At 39.9% G+C, this 20,569-nt stretch overlaps 1 protein-coding gene and 1 long non-coding RNA gene across 6 annotated transcripts in view; one reads left to right on the top strand and one right to left on the bottom strand.

Moving 5' to 3' along the window:
• Window positions 1-13,703, bottom strand: part of PAM (peptidylglycine alpha-amidating monooxygenase) — a 111,130-nt gene extending 97,427 nt beyond the window's left edge. For all 5 annotated transcript variants that reach the window (XM_066569855.1, XM_066569857.1, XM_066569858.1 and 2 more), the window contains exon 1: window positions 13,619-13,703. The gene's annotated coding sequence lies outside the window, so the exon portion shown is untranslated. The remainder of the gene's footprint in view (window positions 1-13,618) is intronic.
• A 118-nt stretch (window positions 13,704-13,821) lies between these two features.
• LOC136569192 (uncharacterized) overlaps window positions 13,822-20,569 on the top strand; it is a 63,541-nt gene continuing 56,793 nt past the window's right edge. The window contains exon 1 of the long non-coding RNA XR_010785324.1: window positions 13,822-13,866. This is a non-coding gene — a long non-coding RNA (uncharacterized lncRNA). The remainder of the gene's footprint in view (window positions 13,867-20,569) is intronic.

Below are 20,569 nucleotides of genomic sequence, written 5' to 3'. Positions count from 1 at the left end.
CTGATTCAAACAAATCACCTTTGTGCTTATCTGCATGTAAATCTATTAAAAGATCCCTCTAGTATATTAGCTGTCTTTTAAATACAGCAACACAACCTACATACAGTTATAATCCTTGGCTGAAATACCACAATTTCATTAAAAGCATATTCTTTGCTTATATATAAACACTAAACTGAGACAGAAAACAGTACTTCAAGGCAGATAGATGACTGCAGCTGCTCTCTCATATATTAGAAACTAACCAGAACAGGACCTGAAACTGCCAACATCAGCAGCCACAACCACTGAAATAAACCAACTCCATAGAATTACTGCATAAAATATATGCATATATATATGTATGTAAAGGCACATAAGGAACCTTATTTGAACCAATCTCTTGGTCTCATTATATGCTAGAAAGTTAGAGGAAATGTCATACTAAACATCATGACCTTATCAAATCCCAGGGGAAGTCTACAGCAAGGAAGACGTACCCTTGATCATGGTCAGGGAATACTTAAACCAGCTGAACAGATGTAAGGTCACGGGTCCTGATGGGATGCACCCATGATTGCTACTCTTCATAATCTTTGATCAAACATGGCAATTAGGAAAGGTGCACAAGGACTGAGGGAATCATCTATGAGGGTGAGTAGGACCCCAGTGAGGTTGTGGAGAGCGTAACTTTGAAGATTTTCAAAATCCATCTGGACATGGTCTTGGGCAATCTGCTTTAGGTGGTCCTGCTTGAGCAAGGTGGGTGTCCACAGTGAGCTCCAGAGGTCCCTGCCAACCTTGACTGTTCTGTGATTCTGTAAGGAAAACTAATAGTTATTTTATCTGTCACTAAGTATTTTGAACTGGAAGAGATGTATGTGCAAACACAATGAGAAAACATAAACTAGTTCTATGTAATTTGTCCCGTATAACTATACATACATAACAAGAGTCCCCAGAATTATTCATATTATCTTAAACATCAAGTTTTGATTCTTCATTGATAGTTTTATTTGGTTTATATGCCCAAGTACTAGCAGTAAGGTGCCTGCAGGGGGGCTTCTGTGAGGAGAGAATGTGCCAAAAACACGTGGTACCAAATGATCAGAGCAGGGGACTAAGCCCTTCAAGGCAGGAGGGTGGTACCTCTGGTGAAGTTACAAAAATGTTGCATAGTAGAGTGTGAAAACCACAAGTGAGGGACAACCCTGCAGACACCAGGGACAGTGAAGAGAGGAGGAGGTACTCTGAGCAGCAAGACGTGCAGCCCCTGTAAAGCCTCACACTGAAGCAGATACCAAGCTTGCAACCCATGAAAGACCTCACTGCAAAGCAGCTGGAGATGCCCTGAAGGAAGCTGCAGCCCACTGGGAGTCCATTCTTTTGTATTTTCAATTGGCAATAAATCAAGTTCCTTTTCCTCAAGTTAACCTCTTTGCTCATGATGGTAACTGATGAGTGATCTCCCAGTCTTTTTAGCTTGGGCTGTTCCACTTATACTTTCTAAGCTGATCCTGTTGAGGAGGGAGAGTGAAAGAGCAGCTGAGTGGGGATCTGGCAAGGCCAGCCAAGGCCAACCCATACCATATCCCATGAAGATTTTAAAATAAACAGGCCATACTCAGTAAGTGATTGACACAGCTGTTCAGGCTCTGATTTCACCAAAGTAGTAACGCAGCTGTGAAACAAGGCAATTCACTTTTATATGTGACTATGCCAATCTAGCATCAACTGAAATTTCAACTTGCAGTGCAGAACATAGTCAGCAAGTGATAATTGCAACCCCTGACAACTACTATCCATTCATTAAAAAACAAACACAAAAAACCCCCCAAAAATCCACAACTTCAAATAGAAGTAATAACCAGATATAACACTTGAAAAAGATCTTAGCTCAAATAGCACCTGGTCTAAGCATCGGTTCCTTACTAATAAGTGAATATACGCTATTATAAATTGAAAAGAGATCTTATATTCAAATAATGTATACACACATACAATAACTCAGAAACTCTTCCTAAGCAAACGCCTGCAGGTTGTATGTAGGTCAAGTTGTCTTGACAGGGATGAGAAGATGAAATAAGACAAAATGTTGATCTACATGATTTGAATATCAACCAAAGAAAAGATTTAATGCTTGATGACAACTACAATAACTGTAAGACTGAGCCCTGTTGTGAATGTACAGGTACATTGACCAACAGAATGAACATCATGATGATACTATTAGAAAATACTATTAGAAAATACATTCCATTCTTTGGAAACATTTGCTCCTCAAAAAATCTAGTAACGCAAATACAAAAGTTCAGGTGCAGTTTTCAACAGTGGCCTTCTGAATTCAATGTAACAATAACTCCATATTAATTTCCCCAATTCACTTCTCAAGAAAAAAATACTACGTGACAGAAGTAAATAAAATTTAGAGGAAGCAACAAAACTAATGAACTACAAAAAATTAGAAATACAAAACCCCATAATCTACAGAAAACCTTACCAATTCAGAAAATCAAAAAATAGATAGAAAAATATTTTTAACACATATTTTGAAGACATAACTGAGGAAGCTGAGAGCTACTTTTAAAATCACCAAAAAATTAAAAGTAGAAATAAAAAAAAGAAGGAAAACCAAAACACTCTCAGAAATGTGGGAAACAGATAAAATTACCTTTCAGTAATATTATTTTTTAATAAGCAACTATTATAAATGCGACTGACAGAAAAAATAAAAGGAACCAAGAAGACCACAATCACCAAAAGGAACAGTGCTAACATTCTGATACTTGTGAGGAGTATTGTCAAAATAACACTCCTTCTCCTCACAGACATAAAAGGTTTTGACAAGACAAGATCAGGTGATAGATACAGTTATCTGAAATAAAAGCAATAACGAATAAAGCTATCATTCCTTTAGTTTCTTCCCTCTCACAGCTTCTTTGATATTCTAGAGAAGAAATGCACAAATTTCAAGTTGGAGACTGCCTGTCTAGAACAAGGGAGAGAGAAATTAATGAGAACAACTTTGAGAAAAATTTAGTCTGCACTGAAAGTCTTTTTTGTTTTAAAAAGCTGGTTTAAGAAATAAAAAAATTGATAGTGATAGTACAATAATAATAGAATTGTACAATAATAATAGAATAAAAGCCCAAGTCAGAACCAACAGAGAGGATGGGGACCTGGACTCCACCTTACTGGTGGAATAAATAACAGTGACAAAGGTGACTTTAAGCCAAGGCTACTCCTTTTACTGTCTCATGTATTTGTCAAGATTACCAACAAACCTGAGTAAACTAACACGGTATCCTATACTTCACTGCCAACATACCAAGAAACATGAACCCTGAAAAAATTTCTTAGCCTATTTCAGAACAGAAATTCTTCAAAAAGCGCTCACAACTAACAAGATTATAATTTACAGCCTATTTTTAAATTATATTGTGAACAAATATCCACTAAATGGATAGACAAAAGAGAATCTCAGGAGAAGAAATTATAGAGAATAGCGTAACTAATATTGAGATTATTTGTAGCAGCAAGACATTCAAATTACCCAAAGAAGACAGGAAACTGTACTTATACAAACAAATACAGCTCGGTTTGACTTTAATTAAATCATTAAATCCTTTCTGTTTGCAAGTTAAGGCCTCAGGTGCTATGTCTTCCAAAACTAGTCAAATCAAGGGAACATGCTTGGCCAAGATCAGCTCCTCTTGATTCACTGTTAGGCTCTAACAGAAGATACTACAGAACCCTGGAAGTTCACATTGAGGTGCCATCATCATGCAATCACTCCTCTCTGGAGGAGTGATGTGGCAACTGGAAAACCCCTGGTGCAGACTTTCAAAGTTACCTAAGCAACAATATTGGCTTGAGAGCACTTTGTTACTATTGCTATACTAAGCTCAGGTTTTATTTCACTTTATCTAAGAGCTCTAAGACCAGTGCTGCTCACACTGGCAATCTATTTTTTTCCAAGTTTCACATTATGCAATTTAAGTATCAGAGATGGCAATAAAGGAAGTACCTCAATGAAAATTGATTTCTCTAAACAGAGAGAGATACTATTCCACGCCTGTTAGATCCATTTCCTACCTAGCCAGAGTTCTGGATCTACAGCAAGACCATTTGAAAAGCAAATCAAACCAAGAAGTTTGAAGGAGACAGGAAAACATGTGACAAAGACAAGAGCAAAACTAGTGAGACAACAATTCTGAAATATGAAAAAAGCAGCAAAGAAAAACCTAAATCTTTGAGTAGGATATGAATGTTTAACTACTGTACTAAAATACATTTTAAACAGAACTCAGAGAATGACTGACACAGTTCTCTCCACCAATGGACTGCAGTGGAACGTTGGAACACTGTGCCAGTGGTCTCCTGTCAGCAGGCAGATCATGGGAGGAGACAGGGGGCATAAAAATAACTGCATCACAAGGTCTGTCTTTTGGGTCTGGTCTTTTGGTCGTCTGCTTCCTGCCCTGGCCCTAGCCTGTTTTTGTCCTTTTTGCCCTGGCTCCAGCCTGCCTTTTGGCTCTTTCGCCCTTGCTGGCCCTTACTCTCCCGCAAGTACTCACCCTCCCTCTCGCTGCGCATTTGGCTGCACTCCGGCTGACCTCCGAGCCTTGTGTGTAGCCTGTGTCCCGCCCCACCCCTCGCCTGTCCCAGCCGCCGCCTGTCCCGCCTCCCCGTGTTCTGACCGATGCCCTGCTTGCTTCGTTCCTGCGTTCCTGCCTGCCTCTAGCCCTGCTTCGCCGGTCCAGCCCGCCACCACGATCCCCACCGCCATCCTGTCCAGCGTTCCGGACGTCCCGCCCGAGCGCCCCCTCCCTCACTCACCTGGTGTCCGGCTGCCCGTGGCCGGGAGAGCTGTGCCTGTGGAGCCGTGCCTCTCCGAGGGCTGCGCAGGCTCCCCAGCAGCCAGCGGGCACACGCTCCCTGACACTGGACCGTCGGTGGCACTCCCTGACTTCGGGTGGTAATGCCCAATTTTTCTGTCTCCCCCCTCTTTCCCCTCATTATTTTTCATCTTCCTTCCTCCTTTTTCTGTCTTTTCTAGTCCTCTTTAGCAAGTCAACTCCCTCTTTTTTTGTTACCAATAAACAGTTCTCAAATACAATACTGTCTCGTTTGACTTATTTTCATCTTAGACCATCTGTTTTTCTAAGAACTCCCCACAGTTCCCCACAGTGGAACATGACACACTACCAAGCTGTGAAACTTGTGACTTAAGGAAAATATGAGAGATAATTATTCTTCCTGAGAAAATGATATAGGAAACTCCTTATGGGAATTATAAGGTAATTTCACATAAATTAGTACATTTTACTCTAGCTTATTAACTAACAATTTAAGCCTACTTTAGATTTTGAGATCACATCCTAAAGAAACACATTTTCAGGTGTGCAATGCTGTCAGTAAAAACAGACTCAAGCCATTTCCAGAGGTGGACTCTTACCATGTAGCAGCAGGTAGACACAGCACACAGGTGGAGTCCAACTGTGTAAGAGACACAGGATGCAAAGATGATTGAGGGACTACAGCATCTGTCATATGAGGAGAGGTGGGACTCTTTACAGCCTGAAGAGAAGGCCTGCTTAAGGTGGGGTAAAACCTAATCAATACACGTAAACAAAAGATTGTTCAACATGGGATGAATGCATGTCAGACTTTCCACAGCAGTGTACACTGACTAGAAAAGAGTCAACAGGGATAAATTGAAACAGAAGAAATTCTACATGCAAAAACGAATACAATTGTTCATTATAAGAGTGGTCAAGCATGGGAAAAGGCTGCCAAGAGGAGTTGTGGAGTCACAGAACTACTCAAAACCTGAGTGAACACAGTCATATGAAACCTGATAGAGCTGGTCCTATTTAATTGAGGATGGAGTTACACTACATCATCTCCAAAAGCTCCCGGGCACCTCAACCAGTCTGTGATCCTATATTAATCTCACAGGCAGAAAGCTGGGTGAGACAGTCAAAGAAAAGACAAAAATACCTTTTTTTGGTTGAAAATAAACAAAACTGGAAATCACTGTTTAATTAACATTCTAGTAACTGTCATGTGTAATAAAAACTGTTATATATTAACAGCTTTTATAAGAACAGCTAGGTTCTCCAAAGTAGATACTACAGCATATTAACTTCTGAAAGGACTACAGTAAATTAACATTCATAAAATAGTGATTAAAATACATTGACATTGTCTCAATACAAACAACAGTAAACAAGCAGAAAGCAGTAAGTATTTCAAGTCAGGATAAAATGGATGCTTTCAAATCCAGCATAAATCCTTAATCTCTTCCATAATGAGATTGGAATGCTTATTACCATAAAATCCATCTCCTTAATTTGAGGTCAGGGTACAACATGCTCACAAAAGGAATTAAAACCAACTGAATTTAACCAATCTAAATATAAATAATTAATGGAAACTAAAGAATATAGCATAGAAGTCTGAAACAGAGCTAAGAATTAAAACAAACATTAGCTTTCCCACCTCCCTTTAAGTGGACTGCTGTAAGCAGGCATGGCTGACTTGATCTGTTTTCAAATTCCTTTTCTTCACTCCTGCTTTCGGGCACATGAGTGAGGTTCAGGGAGAACTCTACTAAAGCAAGCTGACTTGTAAAGCAAAATAATCACTGACACCCTGTAACAGTCACAAAGCAATAAGCATTGTTGTTATTCTTGATAAAACACTCAACTACAACCATCTAGAGTACCTGAAAAGATGTAAAGGTGCAGTTTCACGAAGTGTTAACTCAGCTGGGAAGGGGTAGAGGGAAGAACCACAAATGACAGATGGGTATGTGCTTCTAAAAGAAAAGGCTATGGCTTCCTGAAAAGATGAGGATTAAGAAGGTAAGCATAATTGCATAGCAGTTATGCTGATGCATGTTAATGAATCTCACAGAACAAAGCATTTGACTATTCTCAATAATTACTAATGTAATCCTTTAAATATGTTAGACATGAGAAGTAATACATTTACTGTGACATGGGCTAGTTGCATGACCCATTCCAGTCTTTGATTTTCTCTTTCATTTCACATTAGCCTGATTTTCAACCTTAGTCTTTCACTTCAGTTTTTCAGTCACTAGCTCATATAAGCTGATCTTCTATTCCAGTTTTCTTCCCTTGATCCAGATTCTTGTCAGCCCAGCCCAAGAGTTCACAGTTTCTCCCTCTCCTACCAGGTCATAGTCCCAATGGTATCTGCAGACACGTTTCTTTGCAGAGACTGAGCCCCATTTGCTCCCACAAACTGACCTTCAATGAAACTCTTCCCCTCCTTCCCAGTTCACCTACTTCTCTTTACATTCCCTTCTAGTCTCTGTTTGCACTCCTCTTGTTGTCTTCATAGCAAAACAACACCTCAACTTTCAACTGGAAGACTTGAAAACCAATATTCAGTAACTTGTCAATGTTACAGTCTGTAGACCACAGAAACTCACTGTGGGAACTATCAGACAGCCTTCTAAGATGTCAAGGCTGACCAGCATCCCATGGTTTAGAAACGTACCATGGACCTACTGTTACTCACAAGTACATTAATTCACCCTAGTTTCAATAAAGGTGCTTTATTTAAACTGAATCAAAGAGAAAAGAAAATTGAATAGATTCTGAGGTAAAAAATAATTAGAAACAGAGAGAAATTAGAGTGGCAGAAAAATATATACATACATTATCTTAGCAAATTATAATATCTTTCTTCAATTAAACAAAAGATCATTCCCCAAGACAAAAGAAAATGCAGTGGAGCTGGTCAGAGGTGGGGAGATTAACTATTTTTTTATCCATACTACAACATGGGGGATTATTAAATGTGAGAAAAGTGGATTAGAAGATGTAAAAAAAACCCCACCAAAACAATTCAAAACGAATGGTTAAACAAAGACAATTGAAACAAGGTTTCAAATGCTAATTTCATTAACTGTTTCATAAATATAGCCCTATATTTGTATATCTGAACTTCCTCTGATTCAGCTTCATTCCTCTTCCTTGCATCTTATCACTGTTCCCCAGAGACAGCAGATCTGGATCATCTGCCTCACTTCCTTCTTTGAGGAAGCTGCAGTCTGCAGTGAGGTCACATTCAGCCTTCTCTTTTCCAAGCTGAACCCAATAAGCTCTTAGTTTTCCCAGTATGTAATGAAACAAAGACAATCTGGACTTTTCAGCCCAACAACATGAAGTCTAAAAGTAAACATGACTGTTCTCTACACAGAAGTATATACAGAGAACAAAGTATGTATTAAGCTACTGAATGATACTAAACAAGAACAATAAATATATACAAAGACTGAATAATTTAGATTGAAAATTAGATTGACATTTTTGAAACAAGCCAGAAAGGGTATGCTGTAGGCCCTAATTTTTAAGATGAGTAATTGTATTATCAAATGGGTCAAAGGACATTACTTAGAGGTCTGCAACAGAAAGCAAACACAGCTAACACCCCCCGCCCCACACCCATTTTTATATGTGGGTGGAAGGAATAAGAGCAAAACAAATCTTCTGTAGTTTTGTAGTGGCCCTCTAGTGTTAACCTGGTCCTGTGCTCTGAAAAAAAAAAAAAAAAAAAGAAAAACACAAACCTTAAGTTCAATATAAATTCATTTCCTCATAATCCCTTTTTGTTGCCAAGTATGAAAGACTAATAATCCCTTTTTTGTTGAAGTATGAAAACCTGAGGCATATACAACACAGAAGACTGAAAGCGAGTCACTTGCAACATATGACCATCAGAAGAAAACTTTTTTTTTTGCTTATTTAAGTCTGGATTAACCCTACACACTAGGGACTCTGACACAGAGACAGACAATTTTACACAGAAAAACCTTTGAGATACCACTGTTTTGTAGGGATTTCTACAGAAAAGTACTTGTATTAGTACACTAGGACCACAAATGTATAACAGCACAGACTAAAATACTAGAATAGGACTGAGACAACCAAGTGGAACCATATGATCCAAAAAAGAATACTGATAACTGTGGAGTGGAACTGGGAGGCAGTGATGGAGTATGTGACCATACCACATTCATGGATCACCAAATAGGATATGATTCAACATCACCCTCAGCATTCTTTGTCCAAAGGGAAGATAAATGCAGCAAAGATCGTGCAACATCATTATCAGGCAAGAATAAACCAAAATACACAGTGGGGATTTTGTAAACAGCATCCCTTTCTCCCTTGTCACTGCAAGTAATCATACTGTCCTGGCCCTCAGAAATGTAGGACTGCAAAAGCAAGAGTATGAAAGGATGCCAAAAATCTCATAGATTTCAAATACAAGTTGATGAAAATAATTTGTTCAAAAGGAGAAGTCATGTTTCCACCTATGCAGTGATCCATTGAGAGTTGCTGCACTTAAACTCTCTTCTCATATGATGACATACTCTGTTTGGCTATTGCAGAACCTTGGTATCTTAAACCAGAGCACTTGCTAAGTTACATCTGTTGCCTAAAATGCAGGAACTTGATCATTGCAGTATGAACAGCTGAGGTTATTATTTATTGCTTTTCATTGCAAAACACACTTTGTTTTTTGCATAAAATGGTGGGTTCTGCTAAGTATTTTCATTGTCAAGAAAACATTGATGGGTGGTGGGAAAGCAAGAAAACCCCTTCCTCTACAACGCATAGAAAGTGCTCAGAGGGCTTGGAGTAGTGCTGCAACAGAGCTCTTCCAACTAATGACTGCTAACTGTCTTCTTTAGAAACAAACTGCCTGATCTTCACCTATTAAACAAATTGGAAAAGTATGCACTCTCCTAGCATCTCTTCATATATAATCTATATGTATCCGTTCAGAGGCAAGTATTCAATTTCATTCACATGGATTTGAAAGAGAATCTCTACCCAGCTTATGTTTCTCAACACTAGTAATAATAAACCCCAACATTTTAGATGTATACCTGAAAAACAGTGCTTCAAAAAACCACACTAACTAATTTTGCTTCCCATATATCCTACATGATTATTGTAAGTAGTTGTTCTTTGCTCACATGGTCCCAAGTTATATCTCAAAATCCTACTTCAGTTTACTTTACGCTTCCAGAATATTGTCATAACAAAAGTGCTCCACACTTGCATTCCCACATACCTTTAATACAAATTCCCCTTTAAATATTTGTTTAATATAAGTTATAAAGTAACCCATAAAATTTGAGATCTATTGAATAAAGTTTTTCAGATAAAATTTTTACATCTTTCTGCAGGAAAATGCTTTTAGTTGATTCAACATGCCTGAACAATTTATAAATAACACCCTCTCCTCCTTACCTTGGCCCACTGGAAGACAATGAATTTGAGTACAGGCAAGACTGGGAGAAAATGAAAGAGTCCTTCACTTATCACAGAGAAATTAAGGGGGTTATTCAATAAGGATTATGTTGTAAATTCTCACTGTCTTTCTGCTGCCCTATGCATTTCAATTTTTTATGTCCTGACTGCCTTAGAAAGGAGAAAAAACCAAAAAAAAGGAGAAAAAGAAGGGGGGTGAAAGTGTGGAAGGGGGAGAAAAAGGTGAAAAGTGGTGAGGAAAAGCAAAACAGAGGGGGGAAAGTTGAAAAGGGGGGAAGTGACAGAAGAGGGGGAAGGCAATGAAAAAGGTATTGGGGAAAGAAAGAGTAAAAGAGGGGTAAAAGAAAAAAGAATACGGTAAAAAGGATAGAGGAAGAAGAGAACAAAAAAAATGAAGGGGGAGGAGAAAAAAGAGGGGAGTGGGACAGGAAAAAAGAGAGAAAAAAGGGAGGAAGAAGAGAGAAAAAAGCAGTAAAACACTTAGTTGTACCTTGAAAAACACCTTGCATTCATTTGATTGGCTCTGAAGCATTTTCTTCCTGCTCTGAAGCATGAAGAAAACGTTTCTCAGTAGTTACAGAACGTCCAGTGTTTCTTTTGGCAACTTTAACATTAGATTGAACTTGAGGCCTTACATAAAGACATTTTTTTAATTATTCAGGATATTTTGACTATACAGATTGTCATACTAGACCAGGCTGGTAAACCAGTCTAACAACAATTTGCTCAGATCAGCCATCACTATATCTTGTTTGCAAGATGCAAGACAACTAAAATGGTATAGCCTATTAGTACTGAACAGAATAGGGTAGATATGGTACAATCTACTCTTTTAGATATTTAATCCTAATAGTTAGCAATTGTTTTAAAAGTATACACTACAAATACTTTCTCTAGCTTGTCTGGCTTCATTTGTGATACATTTCAAAACTCTGTCTGCAGTAGTTCTAACTTTGGATAGTAATACTATAAACATCCCGGGAGATTTATTAATCTTAAATATCACAAGCAATGGCCAGATCCAATTAAATAGATTAAATGGAAACCTGGCATGTTATGAAATTCCTTTAAAGTATAGTCTAAATTGCATTGTGCATTCCATCATTTTTGAGTGGGCAACATGAATACTTCTGTCAGGCTATAAAATGAGAACTTCAGAACAAATCCCAGCCTCTGGGCACCTTTTGAGCCATTACTACATGTAAAACAGAAGCAATGCAATAAGAATTGTCTTCAATAAGTATGCATTTTACAACAGAGTTCCTCTGGATTAACCTCTTGAGGAATCAAGAAAAAACATCCTGACCATTTTGTGGTATCAGCCACATGCAGGGAAATAACCTCCACAACAAGATTCAATCCTATCTTGTATTATTTGACACTTGGGAGCCCTGAGACTCTCTCACTTGACAAGAAAGCAGATAAAGCATCAAAATAGTGGGTTTCTATGTTGGATTGGATCTTTGAGATTACTTTAAGCTTGTTTGCACATACACTTGTGCAGACCTCTGCCTCCATATGTCAAAGGAAGTATCTTCTTTTGTCTACTTGCTAGCCCTTACCGCCTAGATCTCTCATTTTCACCTCTCCCAACAGTGATATCACCACATCAAGGAAACTAACTGAGTGCCTAAGGTCTAAATTCAACCCACTTTCCATTTTTTCTGCATGCACTAGTCAGCAAACTAGTCAGCCTCAGTCTTCCAGCCAAGTTATTTCTGAAAACTAGCTCCTGAATTCAGATTTACAGTACAAGACAGACTCATGATTTCAGATCTACAGCACAGAACAGAAATATAAATAAGAATCCAACACATCAGTACTCAAAAAAATAAGTTCAGTAAAAATTCTGGAATTAAACTGCTATTTTCTGAAAGCTATGTATTTCTTTCTGATGTTTTTAATGCAAGAATCCCTGCAAAGACTGAAAAGGAGTGCCCCAAATCAAAAAGGAAACAAAACACCTGATTCCGATTAAGTGACAGATCACAGAGATTTATGATATTAAAAACACCTGTGGTGTTGTAAGAAGACTTTCAATTCCATGCCAAATATTTTTTCTTTAATAAGTAGCTTAAAAATTCTAATCAATGCCAGTGATATATATATTTTCTTACTCCAATTTATAAGAACACTCATCACAATCATACAGCAGGCAATGTGACAACAGTCTACAGTAAAACCTACCAACCGGTCAATGACAGCACCTCTGTGTTTGCAATCCATAAGACAACAGCAGAACTGCCCATGGCTTTACCATTGCTGAAGAGCCCTGGGACCCCCCCCTTCACATAGCAGTTCCCACAGCAGAACCACGCTCTGGCAAGTGGATACTTATACGGCACATTTAAAAATATGTACGAAGTAATTTGTAAGAGACTGATATACAAAGCATATATATTTTGATAGTAATGCCTGGAATTAATACATGAGTTTTAAAGGAACAGAATGAGGAGTGAAGGCTTACCAAAAAAAAAAAAAAACCCACCAAAAAAAAAAATCCGAACAAAAATACAAACAAAAAAAGCCACTCCCAGGGACTATTGGGAACCATACGCTACTCTAAACAGCTGGAAGTCGAACACCCAGAGGCGAAGAAATGACAGCGCCAGCGGGCCAGCGCCAAAGTCCGGAGGGGCTCTGCCTCTCCGCATTCAGCCATGTTCCTACCACCGGCATGCCGCCAGGCCCTTTAAGCCAGACCCGGTGACGGGCGGGAGGCACCGGCCCCGGGACGGCCCCGTTCGCTGCCCGCAGGGGCTCGTGCTGGCGGCGCCGGGCGTCGCGGGAAACTTTGGCGGCGGGGAGCGCGCCGTGCCTCAGCCGTCCCGGGGAAGCTCGTCCCTCGGCTTCGCACAGGACACGAAGTCCCGGCGGGGAGAGCGGAGGCTCCGCCCCATCAACCCCCTCAGGCGGCGGCAGCAGTGCTCAGCAGGGGACAGGGAGGACGGGATGGGGCAACCCCCGCCTCCTAGCGCCGCAGCCGCCGCAGTCTGCAGCCAACAAGGAAAGAGCTGCTCCTGGCACCCGCACGGCCGCGGCCCCCGGCGGTGCGAAGCGGCCCCCGGGCGTCCGGGAACCCGCCCCGAGGCATCCGCGGGAGGCGCCGCGGCTCTTGCAGCGCGCAGGGGAGCGGCGCCGCCGCCGCCTGTGTGCCCAGGCAGAGGCAGCGCCGAGCGCGGCAGGGCGAGCGTCCGGCCAAGGCGCGGCACCGGCACTGCCGCGAGGCTCGGGAGAATCACTGCAACTCAAAGTACCCCCTGCTTCTCCCCTCCCCGCAGCCCTCGTGCCCGAGCGAACGCGGCACAGGTGGAACTCACGGGAGGAAGGCACGCCACACCGCTGACTCCCAGCCGCTGCCAGCAGCGATACCGACACCGGGTCTGCCGCCGCGATCCCCCTTCCTGCCCCGCCCCGGGACCGCCCCCCCTCGCGCCCCGCCCCGGCGCGGGGGACGCGGCGGCGCTCACGTCGGCCCAGTAGCTGCGCTGGGCTGCGCCGCTAGGAGGCGCTGTCTGAGCCCCGCTGTGCACTGATCCGCGCCAGGTCGGACTGGGAGCGGGTTCCGGTGGGTCTGCGGTCGCAGGAGAGAGGCTGGGGTTTGCAGGGGGAGGCCCGAAGTCCTCAGGGGAGGGTTCAGTGTTCCCAGTAATGGGGCTGGGGTCCACAGGGGAGGGTCTGGAGTCCGCACGAAACGGGTTCAGTGTCCGCTTGGAGGGGTCCGAGCCTTGAGAGCCCGCAGGGAGGGAACAAAGCTCCCCGTGCCCTTTTGACTGCCCTCGGGCAGGAACGGGCTGGTGTGCGATCAGTCCCGGCGGATGAGGGCTTTTAGTGCTGGGAGAGGAAAGGCTGTGGTTGCGGGGTCGCAAGCGGTGGTCAGCGAATTGAGGGGAAGGCTCTGCAGACTTCTCTGCGTGGTGTAGGGGTGGCTGGCAACACCAGCTCAGGACAGCGAGGAGCCACAGCATGTTATCCTCCGAGGGATGGGTGCTGGGCACGGCACAAGGCAGATCCTGGTAACAAAGGATCCAAGGCGAGGGTGCTGATTGTGGTTGTAAGCTTGTCGAGAGCTTCAGTGTACTTTAATGAAACCATGTTTTCAGTGAAATTCGTAACATAACATAGCGAGCTGAAGCTTGGGAATGTGTTACAATGAGCTGTATCTCAACCACACATAGCTACCGCATGAGAGCCCTGTTCAACATCCCTTGCTGAGCAGATTTGTGCAGGAGACCTTCGAGAGGTTTATCTGCATAGGTAAAAGGGAAGAATTAGGGCCCAAATCTGTATTGTTTTTCAGGGGCATGTGATGAAGTATTCGTTTATCAAACAGGACTGTCCTAATGCTCCTTAAAAATATAAAAAATATTTATGGTAAAACATAATTCTGCCACCCTCAGAATAAAATAATAGCTTTTTTTTTCTGAGTAGATCTACCAACTTTGTTATGACAACAAATCTGGGTAACTGGATTTATGATGGATGTTTCAGTATTTCTAAAAAGATCTGTTATTAAGATGGAGCGTTTGCCTCATTCATATAAAATGGAAAATGCAACACAAATTAATTCTTTGAAAGCTTATTAATATTTTTGAAGTTAAAGTGCATCAGTCGAGTTCTGGCTTGGTCTTAATTGCCTGGTTCTTTTTCTTCAGAAGGTGAAAATCTGCTTTTGTGGGTCTATAGGACATAGCAAGCAATTAGTGATTAATGTGTCCCAAAGATGCTTTCAGTATTTGATGACAAGAAATATTAAGCTCTTTGAAAAGAAATGGTGACTTACTGGCTTCAACTGATTTGCAGAGTCACACCAGCATTTTTTTGTAGAGCTCTTTGTCACATCAAGCCATCATCAAAGTTTGTGCCTTACATTATTGACTGGTTCATGAAAATGAACACTGTAGGTGCAAAGGCCTGGTCTAAGGATTCCAGGACTTGCCCTGAGCAAAGCACATGGTGCTTTGTGAAATAACAAATCAATAAACACCTGTTGCTGAGGCAGGAGCAACCCAAAGGCTTACCCCTACCTTAAGCTCTATATGGCATTAATGAAGGGTGCAGCTTTGCAGTCTCTAACAAGGGGCTACATTCTGTTCTAGAAGTGTTTCCCATGCTAGCTGTTCTTATGTAAATTCTTGAATTGGTGTAGATTAATATATTCTCAAAGTAATCTTTTCAAAGGAAAGCATGGACAAGAATTTGGAGGACCTCAAAATAGTCTTTAGCATGGGAATGTTCCATGCATTAGAAGGTCTTATTTTATGACAAAGCTAGGGGCCTATGTGTGGAATATTTTCTAAGTGTGGAATATTTGGCTTACAGGTAGTAATAAAAGGAATCAAAGTATTTGGGAGGAAAAAAAGAAAAAGAGAAAAGCATTGAAAAGATATTTTAGCAACTCTTTGAAAAGAGACTGTGAAAGAGACCGACCTTGGGGCCTACTAAGAGGCTTTAAAGTTTTCTTTCTGAATTTTAAAATTTTTTTCTTCAAAATTAGAAAAAATTAATTAAAATTTCAGCTTTTTATGACTACCTTTGTATCAAAGTCGTTAACTTGAATAGAACCTGTCAAATCTACTAGTTTTATTTATGGTTAACATAAGGCAGTCTACCTTAGACTTCATTTTTAATGGCTCTCTGTATCATTCTACTGAATTTTCCTCAATCTGCTCATACTGCTTTCATTAGTTCAAGAGCTGTTTTCATATCGCTTCACAAAGGCAATAAAAATGAATACAATAAAATGTGATGCTTAATTTTTGTCTCTTTATGAAATCTGAGACTTGGCTTATAGTGTCCTGTCCTTTGAATTTGAAAATTTCTAACGTAGAAATACAAAATAACTCTTAAACTTCATTCTGTGACTTATGCTGTTACCTCCTAGTGTGAAGCACTGAAAAATAAACAAAGCAAGCCTCACATCCTGTAAAGTACTAGATTTCCTGTAAGACTGACTTCACTGAATTGAAAAACTATTTCTCATCTTGCATGACGGGATATCTACTTTTATAATAGCTTTGCATGGGGAATAAAACTGTGGGGTTTTCTTTAGCTTGCCAGTCTTTTCATCTGCATTAGGTACAAATTCAGCAAGGACTTGAATTTTAAGATTAGGTACATGCTAAAGCAATTAATTTTAGACCTTTGACATAAAAGTTACGTAAAAAGATAAGATTGATCTGTGGTTGTAATCTCATTATAAAGTACTTGGGCTTTCTTGTATACAGGAATAGACTTAATATCCTAAGGTTTTGCATTGTGGCAAACTTATCTTGAAATTTTTCATTATCCATGCCTGAACCATGCTACTGAACCATCACTACTACTGCCATTTATATATCTGTGAGAAAATGTTCTTTCAATTTGTGCAAAACCCTTTTGAGTCATACAGTCTTCTTGCTTATACTTCCATAACACAATGATATTGTTCCTGGCAAGCAACAATAGTAAATATTAAATTATAAAGGTCACAAACATATATCTTGATGAAGTATTTTAGACAGGTAAATTGATTCCAGGCTCTGAGCTCTTAGCTTTGAGCACAATTTACTCTATTTTTGCCACAGATACTTAATTTTCTTTTACCATGGTTTTTTGGATTTTGTTTTGGTTTGGTTTGGTTTTGTTTTGTTTTTAGGAAAAACAAGATACAAACTTTATTCTCTTGCATATGTGAAAGTACAGATTGCATCATACACTAGAGAGCTGTGTGGCGATTTTACTTTGTAAATGGAGCCACATGCTGGCAGCAAAAAGGATGAAAGCCTTTGAACAGCTCCTTTGATGATAGAAATCAGCCCATGATCTCCTTCAGGCTGCAATTTTACTCATCACTATTTCCTAGGTTTTTTCTAGCACCAAGATAAATTTCAGTGTAAAAAAAGAGTCCCAGTGAAAGAGATATATATTATAAAGATATGTAACGCAGTTGTCGTTAAAGTACCTTATATACCTTTGTATAAAGCAAAAATACACAAAACAAATATCTTTATATTGGAGGATTAATTTTTTCCAGGTGAATGGAAAATTGCAATAAATCCAGTTATGCAAGCTTGCATCCTTAGCAAAACTTCAACTCTCGTGCATTAAATGGTGTCTGCAGACTGCAGATGAGATAAGCTTTTGGGTCACTGATGTTTATTTCATGCCTTTCCCATGTGTAAAGGATGTTCATCTCTACCTCTGGTAGGACAGTGCTTAGTTAATAAAACAATAATGAATGTCAGTGTTTTGAAGACAAATTATTCATAACAACATCTTACCTAAAGTGGTGCCATATTTTGCCCACCACTGAAAATGGTTTCTAGTTGTTTCAGAACAGAAAATGTTTATTGTTGTATCTCTGTCTTCTATTTGTGTGCTGCTATCCTACGTACACGCTATCCTTTGAATCTCCATACAAGTGATCACTGGTGCCTCAATGCAGGTAATCCAGTTGTCATTAATTTGAATGTGATACCTCCACTGTCCTGGGAAATTGTCTATATTTCTCTTATGGCTTTTTGTGTGTGTTTAAATAATCTTACTCTTCCCTTTTGCCTCTGGGATATCTACCTAAGTATCACTGAAGGGTTGGGATTTGTCCTCTGTGTACCTTTTATTTGTTTGCTTGTTTGTTGTGAGAAAAAAAATGTCAGATGTCTGTGGTAATAACAAAAGACTTGCAAAAATGTTGGGTTGAACTAGAACTTGCATTCCATCTTTAGATTGTCTCCTAAGAATTTGGAGTAGAAAAACAGTGGATTTGCATTCTTTGTGCATACCTAATTGTATTAAGCAGAGACTGAGAGTAGGGTCCTACTAAATTAGAATGGTGCAAGTTGATCAGTAGAACAAATTGTTTGTGCTTAGGCAGGCCTTTTGGATCTTATGGGAGCAAGTAGTGGGGGGAAAAACGCATGTGGATGAATACTGCTACTATGCTATTTTTCTTATATTCAGAAGCTGATAGTGAAGTAGAGGTTCAGTAAAACACTTAGGTAGTATCTGTCTTCTGATCAAAGTATGGTATATCTGAAGTTTCTATCTGCTCAAGTGATGCTATAGTGATTTTATCCAGGTAGGAGGTCACTTGGAAAGTTGTTTAACACAGAATATGGCAACCTATAGCACGTGGTTTTGATACAGACACTTTTGTCATGATCCCTTAATTAAAGAAAAGAAGGTAAGGAAGGAAATAGAAAGAAAAGGAAGGAAAGGAAGAAAAGGGGACAGAAGGAAGGGAAGTTCAGGGAAGTTCAGGGAAGGGAAGTTCAGGGAAGGGAAGGGAAGGGAAAAAAGAGCACCATCCTTTTAAGAAGATACCACCTGTCTCTTTTTCACTACGTGTATGTATGAGTCTTTCACCTTTATTCTAGTACATCAGCCTTGGAAAGGTTCAAGATGCCTGTCTTCCTTTCCTCCTTTCCTTAAGCTCTAGTATTCCCTATGACTCAAATTTAGAGAATTTCATGTTCAACATGAACATGCTCCAGCTCATTCTTTCACTTAAGGATTTTTAGGACATCCAGCTCTTTTCCCACATGGAGCCCAGGAGGCTAACCCTAAACCTCAGTTTGTAAATCCTCTAAAAGTAGTGCTGCACTTAACTGATAGATATGTGAAAAATAAATATGTGAAATATTGCCTTTGTACAAGTTATAGTCAGCCAATCTTCCTTTACTTGAACCTTCCTTCGCACCTCAAATACAATCACCATTTCAGGAAAGAAGGCATTAGTTCTATTAAACCACAATTTCTAGTAGTAGGCCTTTTGTTTGAGGTAGTAGAAGAATAGAACACTAACACAGTCTAGTGTCTCTTCTTGAACTTTATACTATAGATCATGAAACAGAGTAGCTACATTTCCATTAAAATCTATTAACAGTAGGGATGGGGTTGCATAATTCAGACAACCTCCCATTAAATTCTTCATTTAAACCATAGTGGAGAGGTCAGTGGGAAATAACAGTGTAGAAGGTTATTCTATGCATTAATGTGAATTAGTGTGACTATTTACTGTAGCCTTCATGTAAGAAATAAAAGGGAAATGCTGCAAGAAAATTGCCGCCCTTGGTATACAATTAGCAGGCTTCACTGAATAAGAAGGCAAATGCTAATTTTTTGAAGCAGCATTCCTATTGACAAAATTGCTGAATGATTTCTAAAAAACAAACCCAAAAGACACAACAAACCCAAAGAAGCCAAAGCCAGATGAAACCCTATGGGAACTGAGAAATTCTTTAACATTTCCTCAATTACTCTGAAAATATATTTGAACACTTCTAAATGGTCCCTAATGACTGCTTAGTAATTTTTCCACTAGACTTCTGGAATAGAAATATTCCAGAATAACTTGGGTCTAGGTTTTCTGTTTTATTATAACAGATTTTCCTCAAGGTAAGATGAATACTTCTATTAACACAATACAAGGATTGAAGTAAGCCTGGTCTCACTCCCTGAAAACCCAAAAGCATTTTTCATGCTGTGTGGGAAATCAGACTTATTTCTACAAGCTTTCCTTGGTAAAGACTCTTAAAATAGAGAAAAAAATTTTGAAAATATAGCTGCTTAGCACTCTATGAATGCAAATGAATAGCAATGATTTTGCAGATAACTGTCCAGTCTTCCATATCTTTGTCTCCCAGACTATGCTAAGGCTGAGAGTGCTAGCTTTTATTTATTTTTTAAAAAAAGTTGTATTTGCTTTTGTGAAATTAAAAGTTCTTTTAAATGTCTCATTTCAATGGCATTGCTGCTCCATGGAAGTTACCTCTGTAGCATGGTAAGCCTTCTCTTGTTAAGGAGAAGTGGAATATCTCATATTTGCTCATATCCCATAGACAGGTCTATTCATAATGTAATCTGAAAACTCTTTTACTTAACTAATGAAATTGTGATGTTGTGGATGCCCCATCCGTAGTAGTAAGCAAACTCAGGCTGAACAGGGCTTTGAGCCACATAATACAGTGAAAGTAGTCCCTACCCTTGGCAGGGGGATTGGAACTAGATGGTCTTTAATGTCCTTCCCTGTGGCAGTCCATCCTGGAGAGAAAGGGCTGCGAAACAGCCACACCTAAGGGAACAGTATTGGCCTCTAGACACTAAGATGTGAGGATAGATAACATCCAGTCAGGTTATTGTGGGAGGTGGGTGAGAAGAAAAGAACAGTTGGAACATTTATGTAAATTAAGTTATTCCTTATTAGGTTCTGTTCTGAACCTTGCCCTCTGATTGGTTCCATATACGGTATTGTTTCTATTTCTCTTTGTTCACTGGTTCCCTCTCCTGAG

The sequence above is a fragment of the Molothrus aeneus genome, chromosome Z (genome assembly GCF_037042795.1).
Source record: "Molothrus aeneus isolate 106 chromosome Z, BPBGC_Maene_1.0, whole genome shotgun sequence".
Taxonomy (NCBI): Eukaryota; Metazoa; Chordata; class Aves; order Passeriformes; family Icteridae; genus Molothrus; species Molothrus aeneus.
Note: the sequence above shows the minus strand (reverse complement) of the source record. Positions and strands in the feature narration are given on the sequence as shown.